At 40.9% G+C, this 14,302-nt stretch overlaps 1 protein-coding gene across 3 annotated transcripts in view; it reads left to right on the top strand.

The window, feature by feature from the left end:
* Nucleotides 1-3,927: 3,927 nt before the first annotated feature.
* LOC121947248 (YLP motif-containing protein 1-like) overlaps nt 3,928-14,302 on the top strand; it is a 53,546-nt gene continuing 43,171 nt past the window's right edge. Inside the window, exon 1 of one of the 3 annotated variants that reach the window (XM_042492212.1) lies at nt 3,928-3,953. The gene's annotated coding sequence lies outside the window, so the exon portion shown is untranslated. Of the gene's footprint in view, nt 3,954-9,702; nt 9,928-14,302 lie in introns of those variants that run through there. The other 2 variants (XM_042492214.1, XM_042492213.1) reach the window with 2 other exon arrangements.

Raw genomic sequence — 14,302 nt, 5'->3', positions numbered from 1 at the left:
GGCGCATTCACCTATATGCAGCAGCACATACACACACATACTGCACACTTTCTTGTGTCAGCCGCCCACACATGAACATGGATCTCACTGTACACACACACACACACACACACACACACACACACACACACACATACACACACACACACACACGCACTTCAACTAGTAGGAGGTTTAATAACAGCTGTGATGCTCCTTTTCTGCGTCTGCATGTCCCTGAAGACACACACACATATAATAATCTACACATTACACACCTACACACACACACACACACACTATACATACATCACGGCATCACACTCACACCTCCTCCCTCTAATCGCTCCAATTAATTATCCTCTCCTGCTGTTCCAAATACAAGCAGAGGAGGACGGAGAGCGGCTCCGTGTTCCTGAAGGTTGAAACTGATATCAGAATAACACCGAAGCTTCTGTGAGCTCGTAGTAATCTGAGCTAACTTTCCGTGTTTTTCGGTAAATCCTGACACATTCAGAGCATCAAAAAAAACCCAAAAAACAGTCAAACTCCGATTCTAAAGGTGCAACCGATAATATTTTACTGTCTGTTTTAACAAAACGTGTGTAATTTGGGAGTGGGAGCTCACAAGTTGTGATGATAGTCACATTTCTGGCATTTTTTTGTTTACTTCTGTGTGTTGTAAGTGTACTTCTACTATACAGCCCGGGGAGTCTGCAGGATTTTTTTTCTCATGACCAGGCTCTATTTTGATGTTTTTTTTTATTCACTCCAGCACCTTATTAACCCTTAAGAACGCTTTTCTTGTCTTTTCTTTTCTTTTCAGATTAACCCTTTGAAACCTCAGCAAACTGATTTGATTAAAAAAAAACAGAGAAAAGGCTTTTAGCTTCTTAACAAGAAAGGCCCAAAAATGAGCAAAAATAAATAAATAAATAAATAAAAAAACAGTAAAAGAAAGTTACAAGATTAAAAAAAAAAAAAAGAAAGACATAATAATTTAAAAAAATCTAAAGAAAACATGCAGAGGGCAAAAAATAAAAAAATATACAAAATAAAAATAAATGAATAAAATGTTTTCTTTAACAAAAAAAAGCCGAGATGTTTTGTTTAAAAATCACTAATTTAAAAAAAAGCCTTTTTAAAGCCCTTTTAAAGCCCTTTTAAATATAATTCTTATCCTGTCCTGAATTTTATTACATTTTAAATAATATATGTTTAAAAAAACCCCCAAAAAACAACAAAAACACCCAACAACTCTTATATAGTAATAAAGAAGAACAGATAGGGGTATTACTGAGTTACTGTGTGGTCTTTAAAATTCTATTGTCTTTGGGGGTTTTCAATGATCTGGGGATGCAGGGCCGGATCTCTGCGCAGCCAAAATCCTGGTTATGACCGTGATTGCAAATATTTACTTATGATCATGTAACAAATACAAATGTTTTTCCATTGAAGCAGATGTGAAATGTTGCCAGGAAACGCAGCCGGTGTCCCTCTCCAGCTGAAAGGGTTAACATCAGCGGCTCAGTGGAAATGTTCTGCTTTTCTCTCGCGCTCCTTCTCGTTTTGTCGGGTCCAAAATGGCGCTCTGCGGGACTCTGGTTTCCTGGTGTGACGTCTTATTTCTGCGTCAAGCCTCTGGCTGACGTCAGAGATGAAACTAGAGCAGTCAGTCTCCTTCTGACACGCTTTCTCTCTTTTCTCCTTGTTCATCCTCCATCTCTCTCTCTTCTTTTCCTCAGTGCCTCCTCCTCTTTCCTCCTCCCTCACTCCATTTCTTGTCTCCTTTCTTCATCCCCTCCTTATATTCTCCACTTGTAACACTTAACCTGAAGTCATTTAAATGGGAGGAAGCTGGAAAGAAAGTGGGAAGAGGTGAAGGAGGGGAAAAGAGAAGTAACAGCAGAGAGAAGATAGAGAGAGGAGCATAAGGGCCATAAAGGAGGAGATGAAGAAGCATGATAAGATGGAAAAGAAAGAGGAGGAAGAGGAAGATGAGGAACAGAGAGAGGGAGGGAGAAAAGAGAGGGATGCAAAGCAGGACAAAGATGAGGAGAGAAAGATGCAGTGAGAGCATGAGCAGCGAGGGAGGAGGCATAGAAGGTGTTGGAGGAGGAAGTTGACAGGGAGCAGAAGGAGGAGGAGGAGGAGGAGGAGGCGGCGAGCTGCAGGTGCAGTAACACAAGTGCATGCAGGATGCTGATGAACAGAGCCATCAGAGAGGAGAGAAAAGCAGGGAGCGCTCACTTCGCTGCTGTTTTCAGACTCCTCTCACGGCTCTGCTCTTTCAGTTTTTCACAACTGCAAAGACACTTTTCATGAAAACTTCCAACCTTTCCTCGTAACTGTCGTTAATTAGATTAGATTAGTTCATTCTTGGGTTTATTTGTTTTTGTGGCCGGTTATTATGCTGCTTTCATGTGATGTCGGAGGGTTTTAGTTTCAGAGTTGGGCAGTCGTTCTTCCAACATGCATAAAAAAATCTTTGTGTTCAAGAGCTTTGAGGTGGCATTTTGATGCTGAGAGCATTTAAACAAGAGGTTGTCCCATTTATTTATATGTTTATATATTTTTTTCCACATATTCTATGAACTACATTTTTATTTATTTTTATTTTTAATCTAGGTCACTCTACATGGACAGCAGTTAACATTAAGACCATATTGCACTCAACATATGATCAAATTAGATATTTACTATATCAATTAATAAAAAAAGGTTTCTTCCCATAGACCAAAAGTTGACTTTTGCCCACCGTGTTTATACTTTTACGAAGTCTGCAACTTGTATTGTAAAACTACGTTGTTATCAGTGTTAGTATCCTCACCTGGCATGCTCTAGAGTTTAAAGTTTGCTTGCTTGTTGCAGCTAATTGATGCAGATACTAAAATGTGAAACTACTAAAAGTAAATTATAGCTACTTGGAACAAAATAACCAAACACATAATTTTTTACCACCAATTGTTGACACTGTTTCCATGTTTTCCACCATTTCTGCTGCCCTTAAACGTCACACAAGCATCAGATCTCTGCAACTCGTGCATCATTGAGATGTTCTAACCGTGATTGCGACTCTTGAATATGGATGTATTATCGGAAGTCTGGATGCAGTTATGGAGGCGGGGCCTCGTTCATTTCTATGAGAGCTGCTCATTGGCTCATGAAGCAGAAAAAGCTCTTTTTCTGGTGTAGCATTGTGTAAAATCCTCAGATCTAATAGATTATGTGCACTAGAGACGAACTGCAGCCAGGTGCGCCCAAGCGGGTAACTCCCGCAGTTGGAGTGACCAACTTCTGTATTAGAGCCTCGCTAGCTTGAATGGCGGTCTAAAATATGTAATCTTGTGGCTCTTTTAAACTTTCCAAACGTTATTGAACTAGATTATTTAAATCTAGATAGTGATAGGAGTCCTGGGGGGGTTGGCGTTCACAAAAAAATTATTTACTGATTTACAGACGTCTCTCTCCCGATGTAAGTCAGTGGCCAGTGTGCATCATGTGGCCAGTTGGGGTGATGTCCAGTCTTTGGCCATTATGTAAAAAACAACACCTGCCGCACTTCCTGGGGCTTTGTTTCCATGCTCTCCGCATTTCTGCTGAGACATCGCGCAAGCGTAACGACTCGGCAACTCATATCACTGAAATTTCCCAATTTCACTCTAGTGATTCCGACTTTGGAGGGCGGTTCATGTAGTCAACAGGTGGAGTAACTTATAAAAACGATATTTCCGAGGAGCACATGAAGGCAGCATTAGTGCAGAAAGCAGTAAATTTTGAAGCTCGGAGGTAAAATGCGCAGTGAAAAACAGAGACAGAGTGAGCGCTCCTGTTTTTTAGGAGAGGATCTTTGGCGCCGTCTGCGGCCACAGCTCCCAGCAGCGTCCTGATGACACACACTGGTGTGTGTGATGGGGATTACTGTTATTCTGCAGCAGAGGACAGAGGACACACTCACAGCAGCAGCGGTTCAGGTACCTGAGCTTTATTTAACCTGCCTGATGTTTGCGCGAGACGGCAGCTACGCGTGTGTGTGCGCGCGTGTGTGTGATGGACGGCGTGTGCGTGCGTGTGTTTGTGTGTTTCCTGCTCTGAATGTCCGCAGACATCAGAAAGGATCAACTTCAGCTGCTGTGATTTTTTTATTCGAAATCTTTATTTAAACGCTTTTCCGCGGAAGTGATTTCACATCGGAGCGCTCGTGCTCGCATCGTTAATTAGCGCTGACGGTTAATTGGGTTGCCTGTCACACAATGCCGAAACACCGCGAACAGAACGAGACCAAAAACCTAAAATACTCTCATGACATTCCTACTTCTAGCATGCATGGTCTATAACCATCAGCGTGATCAATGATCGTTATTGATCCGGAGTATCGAAGCTTCAGCTGGTTTGATGTCTGCAGGCCTGATCCTGATACAGCCCCTGGACTCTAAATATCTTCCTCTCTGTGTGTCACCTTCTGTAAAATGTCCTTTGATTAGTGGGTCTTTATTCAGCCTGTTGAACTGCCAATCATCTTTGGAGTATTTTTAGACTGTAGATCAGTGATTCTCAACCTGTGGCAAGTGGGCCAAATCTGGCCGCCAAAAGAGTGCTAGGTACCCAACCCCTAGAAATGTCCTCAAATCTTAGAAATGTCCTGAAATCCTTGAAATGTCCTAAATTCCTAGAAAAGTCCTGAAATCCTAGAAATATCCTGAAATTCTACCTATGTCCTGAAATCCTAGAAATGTCCTAAAATCATAGAAGTGTCCTGAAATCCTAGAAATGTCCCAAAATCCCAAAAATGTCCTGAAGTCTGAGAAAAGTCATAAAATTGGAAAAATGTCCTGATATTGATAAGTAATCTGGCTATCAACCTCTTGTTTTAACTCTTAGCACTAAAATGCAACCCGGCCTCTTTGTAGCTTCCATGTTTTCCCACTTTACGACCTCAAAGCTCATGAACACAACGAATTCGGAAGAACAACTTCCCAACTCGGAAACTAAAACCTTCCGACATCACATGATCGCAGCGTGAGTGCTTTACGCGTCCCGTCATCTCAGCGTCAGTATGGTGTTATTTCGTTCAGAGCAGCAGCCTCCTGCATTTTTACCTCAGATTTACTTTCTGGACAGAATCTTTATTCAGATTTTGGAAACTGCCCAGGGGCCCCAGATCCCTCAGGGCCCTGTACTCATCTTATTATTGCACATTTGTCAGGATCCAAAGTATCGACTATAGCGGTCCATCGTGTGTGAGATTGGCGGGCTTGTGCTCGTGTAACGGGATTTGCTGTAAAGTGTTTGATTCCACGTGTTGTATAGATTGAGTCACGTGGATTTGTTGGCTCGTGTGCGTCCTCGCTCAGGTACTCTCAGGCAGATCGCTGAGCTCAAATGTCTCATCAGGTCAATGTGTCTCCTGTACGAACGCGTCCACACTGTGACCTGGTGTCAATATTTGGAAGGCTAACTGTGGATTTCCACCGTTTGCATGTGTGTTGTGGTACGGCTCAGCTGCGATTTTGCTCCCTCATCAAATCCCACCGGTTGCGGTTTGAGTGCGGCTCGGCGCAACACTGCCGGATCAGCCGAACTGCCGATGTGGTGTTGCCATGTCCTTTCTATGGTTGTCTTTATAAAAAGGATAATTTTGTGGTTTTCTGTAATTATCTTCTCTTTGTCCGTGTTGTCGGTAGTGACCTCTGAAAACCATCTGCTTATTGTGCCATTTTGTTGATGTAGTTAAATGAAATACGATCAGATGTAAACACGGAGTGTTTTATCATGAAAATTAACTGTATGTTTTAATGTTGTGTCGCTGTCTGACTTCCTGTCTGCTCTGTGCTGAATTCGGCTGAATTGATGCAAAGTAATCCAGCGTCAGGCAAAAATAGAAGCCTTGCGTATCTGATCCGCAATCATCCGGACTGCCGGAGCTGAGACAACGTCGATTCACAAGACAGCGGAGCCGGAGGAAGGTAACACGTGGACTAGACTTTAATCTATTGGCTCCGTCTGCGGAAAGTAGGGATAAAAAAAAGTACAATAACAACATATTGGCTGATAAATATTTTAGATTTAGTTAAAAAATGTGACCAGAGACATTTTGAACATTTTAAAGTGTAAAAATCATGATTCAGTGCTCACTGGTGGACAAACTCTAGTAGTAGCTTTAGTCGGGGCTGACAGATATTGTTTTTTCAGGGTAGACGACAATAACGATATTAGTAATTAATAAGACCAATAACTGATATTTGGAACTAGTACACTTTTACAATAAAAATTAAAATATTTGTCAATATTTAGAATTTGGATTACAACAAACTCCATCACAAAACTTTGTTTAAATGTCTTTGGTACACATTATATACAGAAAGTTCCCAGCAACTTTTTTTTTAAGTTGATAAAAGTATAAAGTAAAGTGAAAATTTAAGTAAAAGCTGAATGCATAAAAGTAGCTTCCCGAGGTTATACATAGTAAAAGTTTCCCCCCTGCTTGAACTTTCTTTAAATTTTTTGATTAATTAAATTCGTCGGCAGTTATTAAAATAAAACGCAGATGCAGATAACAAGCAAAATGCCAAATATTGGCTCCAATAATCGGCCAGGCTGATCTGGCTAATCTGTCGACCCCTAAACTCTCGGCTGGTTTTCATTAACTGTCAAAATGCCTAAACTGAAATTGCGAATGTAAAAAACACCAAATGGAAACACGTCAATTTCGGTTTTGAACTATTGATCGGACAAAACAAAACATTTGAAAGTCATTATTTTCTGGCATTTTCATACTTCACAGATTAGTGGTGTTGATGCTCTGGACCTGCACGCAGCAGCACCTGGATCACAGGTCTTGGTCGCATTAGGCTGGTTTCCATTAACCCTCAAATTGAGCAAATTCAAATTGCGAATATAAAATACGCCAAATGAAAACATGTCATTTTCGAAAAATATTAGAAAAAAGTGTTTATGGGCGCATGAGGTGGTATTTCAGGCAATTCGAAAAAGTCCTATTTCACAAAACTGCAGTGGAAACACTTTTTTTCAAATGTAACACAAAGAGTCAAAGAGGAGCTACAAGAGCTGTTATTGCATCACATAACTCTGAGAAAGTCGAGCGGATCATCTGGAAGTTTTGAATTCACAACTCCTCTGTGAAATCGTGGACTATCAGCCTCCAGAAATCCTACGTGGCCTTGGATTGGAAATAATGACGGCTAGTTTGGTGGCTGCAATAGAAATAAAGCTGCTTACGTTTTTAACATCCATCACCATGGTTACTGGGATGTTATCACCAGAGGAGAAGTGGCACAACATCACTCAGTGGAAACACAGTCAGCTCCATGTTGTGTTTTATTGACATTTCGAAAATATCACTGAAGTTTTACTAAAATCTGAGATGGAAACCCGCCTAGCGACACTGTTTAAAAATCACCTCAAACCCAGTAACTCAGGTACTGATAGATCTGCAGAAAGCCCGATACAGGCTGATTTATCTGTCTCGCTCTGACAGAAATATGTGCAGCTAGTGTATCTGGACTCTCTTAAACTCTTAAATTGGCCACAAAATGTGAAATAATAATAATAATAAACAAGCAGGCTGTTGTGCTAAAATAACTTTTAGATCTTTTGTGTTGTGTTGGGTCCGTACATGTGGTCTCTGGACTGTCATCCCCCTGACAGGTTTTAATCGGCCATGTCTACGATGTGATACATACGTGTAGTTTGTGTATGTGATTTTGGTGTAACACATCATGGTTTGGCTTCAGTCCATAATCTTTTGCTGGAGATTGAACGCCGGTGGTGCATGCTGTGCACTACATACAACGAGCTTAATAGAAAGAGGAGCGCCTGTTTTAATGATGGCATTCCAAAATATACCTTTGGGATTTTTGAATACCCTGGTGTAGCGTGATACCGCCCAAACCTAGCCCCGACTCTTTTACCGCAGCAGGGTCCCTGAAGGTTAACCTGAGTATAGTTCGTGTGTGGAGTTTGGTGTAATCCCAAGTAGCAGGGAACATTCCCACAACATTGGCTAACATTACCTACAAGTTGCAATAATGCATTAATGAAAACATTTTAATCTAATGTTCAAAGAACGTTTTAAGGATGTTTATCACTTCACATTATGTTCCTGTAAGGTTTAATGCTGACTAAGATGTAACATTTTAACTGCATCATTCTAAGGATGTTTTGGTAATGCTGAGAGGTGACAGATCATAAAATGCTCTTTTATAAAAAGTTCCCACAGTGTTATGTTAGAACAAAGGAAGAACATTTTTAAGGGAACATTTAGAAAATGTTATTGAGGACTGAAATTACAGACCTTTTTAGATAAAAATGATCGTGATATATTAACAATAAAAAAAAACAACTTAAGAACAACGTTCTGGGAACCTAAAGAAAACTTGCCACTGAAACGTTCTCAGAATGTTTTTAGAACCAAAAATTGATAGCTGGGATGCAGCATGGTTTCGGTACTACAGAGCAACATAGACGCAAGTTAGGTTGGTAAATAGAAAGAGTCGACAGATTATCAGCCTGGCCAATAATTGGAGCCAATGTTTAGCATTTCGCCAATTATCTGTATTGTTGTTTTACTTTATTGATTGCAGATAAAATTAATACATTACAAAAGTGCAAATAAAGTGTCAGCATAAGAGGAACTTTTCCTTTGTAAAACCCCAGGGAGATATTTTTATTTTTATTTTAATTTTCCCTTGACTTTATGAGAAAAAAAGTTGCAGGGAACTTGCTGTAAATGATGTTGGAAGTTTCAGTTTTTATCAAACATTTGCTGAAGGCATTTAAACAAAATTTTGTGTTGGAGTTTGTTATATTCCAGATTCTAAATATTAACAGCAAGATTTTTATTTTTATGGTAAATTCACATCAGTTTTAAATATCTGTTATCAGCCTCATTAACTACTAATAATAGGTATATCAGTATATAGTATTGGCCCTGAAAAGACAGTATCGGTCGACCCAGAGTAAATAGTTTTACCTGCAGCCTCTGATCATGCGCATATAATCTGTTCTGTTGACGTTAATCTGTAGTATCTGGATAATTCCGCTGTATTGCGTCTCGTCTGAAGTCCTTTATGTTTGTAACATTTGCACCACAGCCTCTGACATCCTCTGTGACACATGTGGTTGCTCCGGGTTGTGCGGTAAACCAGCGGTGATGTGATTTCTGCGCTTGTCGCCGCGTGACGGTGCGCGTTTCTCCTCTCTGCCGCCAACACATGCACACTTTTCCTCCCTCCTTTCTCCTTCTTCCTTCTCCACTCTTCTGTTTCCACCTCCTCCATCCGTCCATCCATCCATCCATCCATCCATCCATCCATCCATCCATCCATCCATCCATCCAGGCAGCCTGTCTGGACTCGACACCTCCTCCCTCCTTCCTCCTCCTCTTTCTACGGCAGAACAGCGGAGGAGAAAAAAACTAATATTTTACCAGTGATAATAACCAAAGCACCGTCCGTTCACACGCGCACAGAGAGAGAGAGAGAGAGAGAGAGAGAGAGGGAGGGAGAGAGAAAGAAAGGGGGGATCATCAGCTCTGCAGCAGCGGATAGCTCGGCTGTCAGACGCAGAGGAATGATAATTAGAAAGAGATTGACTCGGCAACAAGAAGAAAAAGAGGAAGCAGGAGGAGGAAGAGGAGCCGGGCCTGCAGCAGCAGCAGCAGAGAGCCGAGCAGAGGAATATATGAAGGAAGAGAGAGAGGGCGAGATGGAGGGATTGAATTGATCATGATCTGATCAAGAAGAGAGGAAAATCGGTGGACTTGTGTTTTTTGGGGTTTTTTTTCGGTGGGAGATGATGGTGACAGCAGCAGTGGAGGAGGAGATAGAGGGATGAGCAGGGATCAATAATCCTCCCTCCTCCTCCTCCTCCTCTTCCTCCTCCCCCACCTTCATCCCTCCATCACCTCTGCAGGAGCCGCTGAAACCTGTGAGACTCTGCTGCCTGTTTTTATTCCTTTTTTCGGGATGCTGCATTGTGTCCGTGTGTGTGTGTTAGTGTGCATGTGTGTGTGTGTGTGTGCGCGCGCGCGTGCGTGCACTGGTATGTGTGTCATGTATGTAACTGTTCGCTATGTAGGCCACCGGGACTGGTATGTGTGTGTGCATGTGCAGCCTGTGTAAACTGTTTAGTGTGTGATGCGTGCATGTGTTTGTATGTGATGTGTTTCACGTGTACGTTTGCATGCATGTGCGTGCGCTGTGTCTGTGTGTGTGTGTGTGTGTGTGTGTGTGTGTGTAAAATATGTGTGGGCTGTATGAACTACTCTCTGTGTGTGTGTATGTGTGTGTGTGTGTGTGTGTGTGTGTGTGTGTGTGTGTGTGTGTCGATGGCAGATAACATGACTGTAAAATTGGCCAATTAAAAATAGTCCTGTTAAATGGAGCTGAAATAATATAAATCTGAATAAGAAAAAAAAATGTTTAAACCGCCCACACTTTAATCAATTCTGTGTGCATATAAAGAACATACTGTACTCAGAGTCAGGATTTATTTCACAACTCGTGAAATAAATATTTCAAGGCTTATTTGGAACAAGCACATGTTATATGACTGGAGTTTGTGAGCGAAGGTTTGTTAATGACTCTGGAAACTTGAAGTAGTTCGTTTTTGTTTTTTTTCTGGCCACTCGGGGCCAGAGGAAACTTTGATACATCATCATCACCATCAACAGCTGCTTATTTCCACATGCAACATTCATAAGGAGTCTTTGTGTTTGTCCTCTATTCTCTGTCTTTTAGCTCTATTTTTGGTTTCCACCATCTCCTGGAGGAAATATGCCTCTTTAGCTGCTAAATGCTTCACTGTGTTCATCAGCTGATCTCTGTCTCTGTGAACTGTGTCTCTCTGCTGTTTGTCAGGTAGTGTCCAGTGGCTTTTTACAGTTTTCTCTCTCTAAAAAAGATGCTATGAGAGCATCTAGAGTGAACCACAACAGTGAAGTTGTAGGTCAGACCAGCACATTTTCAGAAAATTCAGAAAATGTCAAATACTTCCACTTTTGCAGTGATTTGGGCATGAAAAGCCACCTTTTGCGGCTGTATGATATGCAGCCAGGTGGCGCCATCTTAGAACGCAAGCGGACAGTTGGAGGTCACCTGCTGCGTCAGCATGATACACGGACAGGTGGCGTCTGTTGGATCCAACAAACCTGGAGATTCATGTGGGAATCCAGTGTTTGCTTCCTGTCTGAATGTCATTTTTTTTTTTAATCTGTGCCCATTTTACCTAAACCAAACTATCCATTGCAGCATGTGCTTTTGTTGACATTTGGCGTTGGTTGCCATGTGCTTTTGTTGCCTAAACATAACCACAGGCAGCGTCTTCAAACCATGTGCTTTATTGACATACCAGCGTCACTAGCGGAACATCTGGAACGTCAACAGCAGATGACGATGATGATAAAATGTAATGTGCAGACACAAAAGTCTGCTGACAAAGTGGCAACATGTGATGACTTGGAATGTGAACTTGTTGGTTGCACAAATAAACATGCTGAAACTATAAAGCCAAGATGAGCTGCTGATTCAGCTGATCACTCTGCAGGTTCACATGACCAGACTTGTTTGAAGTACTAGCCAGAGAAAATTAATTCAGCTTTAAGTTGCTCTTTAATGCAGTCAAAGCTCCGGTGTGTGGGATTTAGGGGAATATATTGTCAGAAAGAGAGTATGAATAATGACCTGAAAATTGGAATGGTTGTGTTGTTGTTACCTCAGACTGACTGGTTTATATGTACATAGGGAGCAGGTCCTCGTCTACAGAGGTCGCCATGTTGCACTGCCATTTGTCTACAGTAACCCAGAAAGGACAAACCAATCACTGGTAACGGACTGGAACATTTGTGTTTTCACATCGGCCACCGTGGTTAACAGCTCCTCCGGGTCGAGAAGCATCAGAGAAAAACTGAACTTTATCGTGAAAATGTTATCAGAGCAAAGAGGTGAGCACACATTAGCAGGTGCTAGGCCAACAGCCCAGCTCTGACACGCACAGTGGCGTTAAAGAAACAGTGGGCGGGTTTCCATTAACCCTCAAATTAATCAAACTGAAATTGTGACTATAAAATACACCAAATGGAAACATGTCAGTTTCGAAGAAACTCCCATTTATTGCAAAAAAGATTTAATGCCTACGTGGCCTTGGATTGGAAATAATTACGTCTAGTGCGGTGGCTGCAATAGAACTAAAGCTGCTAATATTTTGAACATCCATCGCCATGGTTACTGGGATGTTATCACCAGAGTAGAAGTCACAGAAGATCACTCAGTGGAAACACAGTCAGCTCCACGTTGTTTTATCGATGTTTTGAAAATATCACTTTTACTAAAGTTTTACTATAATCTGTAATGGGAAGCGACTGGTGATTTGTAATGTGAAACTGTTGTTTTCAGCGTTTTTACCAGATGAACCCTGAACACTTAAACCCAAACAAACTAAACAGTGGTGTCAGCCACTGAAGTTTGCAGCCCCTCTGCAACGAGCAGAGATTCCTTACGTGAAACTGATTTATTCAGTGTTTTTTACCGGTTCAAATCACCTGGTCTGTTTGTTTTGGAGAAGAAGAGACTTCTGCAGATGATTCACTAAAAACCTTTCGAATAGTGAACCACTGAAGTTAATTCTTACCGGGAGAAGTTTCAGCTGGTTGCAGTCTGTAAGATTTAGTGGATTTGGTGATTCAGTCTGTAAGATGTGGCATTCTAGCATTTTCATTTCATTTTATTTATTCGCACCATTTAAAAACAAAAAATAGGACAAAAAGAAGACAGAAAAACAGGTGCTAGAGAGGCTAGAAACCCAAATGGGCATTTAAAAAAAATACCTCACCAGAGGTAATACAATGACTTACAAGTAATACAGTAAATTACAATACTTTGATATAAGCAGTAAACAATAGGGTCCAAAATAAACGACAAGAAGTAATTATTTTCCGTTTTCCAAGCTTTTTTTTGTAATTTATCTAAAAATCACACTTTTTAATGATAAAATAAAAATAATTTCAAGAAAACACTTTTACAAATGCCATTCAGTGTCAGAAATGGGAGCTCAGTAAACACACACACCATCACAGATGCCTCAGTTTCTGCCTGACTACATATACAGTGTGTTTGTAACAGACCGTTCAGGCGGCGTGAGCCAACAATCTGCAGAGAGCCCGAAAATACAGAGAGAAAAGGCAGAGAGACGCTGACAGAGAGAGAGAGAGGCAGAGAGGGATGGTGGTCAGTTAGTGAGTCATGAATAATTGAATGTGCTTAATGGGAAGAGATATAAAAACGGAAACTGTTTGGCCGCTTTGCAATAGAGACTGAGAGCTAGCTGTTCTGTGTGTGTGTGTGTGTGTGTGTGTGTGTGTGTGTGGTGCAGTATCTTCAGCTGAAACTTTTTCTAAAGCAGCAAAACTTTGCACATTACTGATAAGTGTGCACATTTTTGACACGGGAAGGACATTACCCAGAAGTAATAATGATAAACTTTATTTGTATAGCAACTTTCAAACAAGAAATGCAGCCCAACGTCCTTTACAAGAAAGAATGACATGCACCAAGTGCTTCACATGAGGATTTAATAAAACCTGCATGTAAAAACAAAATAAGATCAGAACAGAAGACACAGAATGCATCTTCAAATGGATAAAACCCACTTGATAATGCTAGGAAAACTAGATAAAATAAGGATAAAAATTGAATGCACTGAATGCGTAGCGCAAGATGGAAAAGAAAATAAATAAAACCTTTATAAATAAAAAAATACGGTCTAAAATAGGGTGTATAAGATGCAGAAAATTTAGGAAAATGCAAGACTTTAAAGAGGTGCAGCAGTGAATAGTTATTGAGTGAGCATATGAGAATGCAAAACAGCAAAGGATTTCTGAGAGAGGAAAAAAGGAAAGAAAATGAAAGAGAGAGAGAGAGAGAAAGAGGTGGACTAAGACGGAGGAGGGATGGTGATAGAGTGTAGGAGGAGAGGCTGATGGGGTGTGATGATTTTTCTTGTCTCTGATGGCTTAGACAGAGCATGTCATTGGTATTTATGGGCTGAGAGACCTCACACTCCTAGCAACCACAGAGGAGGAGAGAGAGACAGAAATGAAAGGGATTGAGATGAGAGGCTAACAACTACATGAAAAGAGGAAACTAAATAGAGAAAGACAACAGCACATGGAAGGAGAGTAGAAGAAAAAAGAGATCAGGAAGAGGGCAGAGAAAGGATGAAATAAAGAGAGGCAAGAAAGAGACAAAATAAAAGAAGGACGAGATGAAAGAGATAAGAAACAGGTGAGAAAATATAAGATAAAAGA

The sequence above is a fragment of the Plectropomus leopardus genome, chromosome 8, assembly GCF_008729295.1.
Source record: "Plectropomus leopardus isolate mb chromosome 8, YSFRI_Pleo_2.0, whole genome shotgun sequence".
Lineage (NCBI taxonomy): Eukaryota > Metazoa > Chordata > Actinopteri > Perciformes > Serranidae > Plectropomus > Plectropomus leopardus.
The sequence above is the reverse complement of the archived record's forward strand: the minus strand, read 5'-3'. Positions and strand labels throughout refer to the sequence as shown.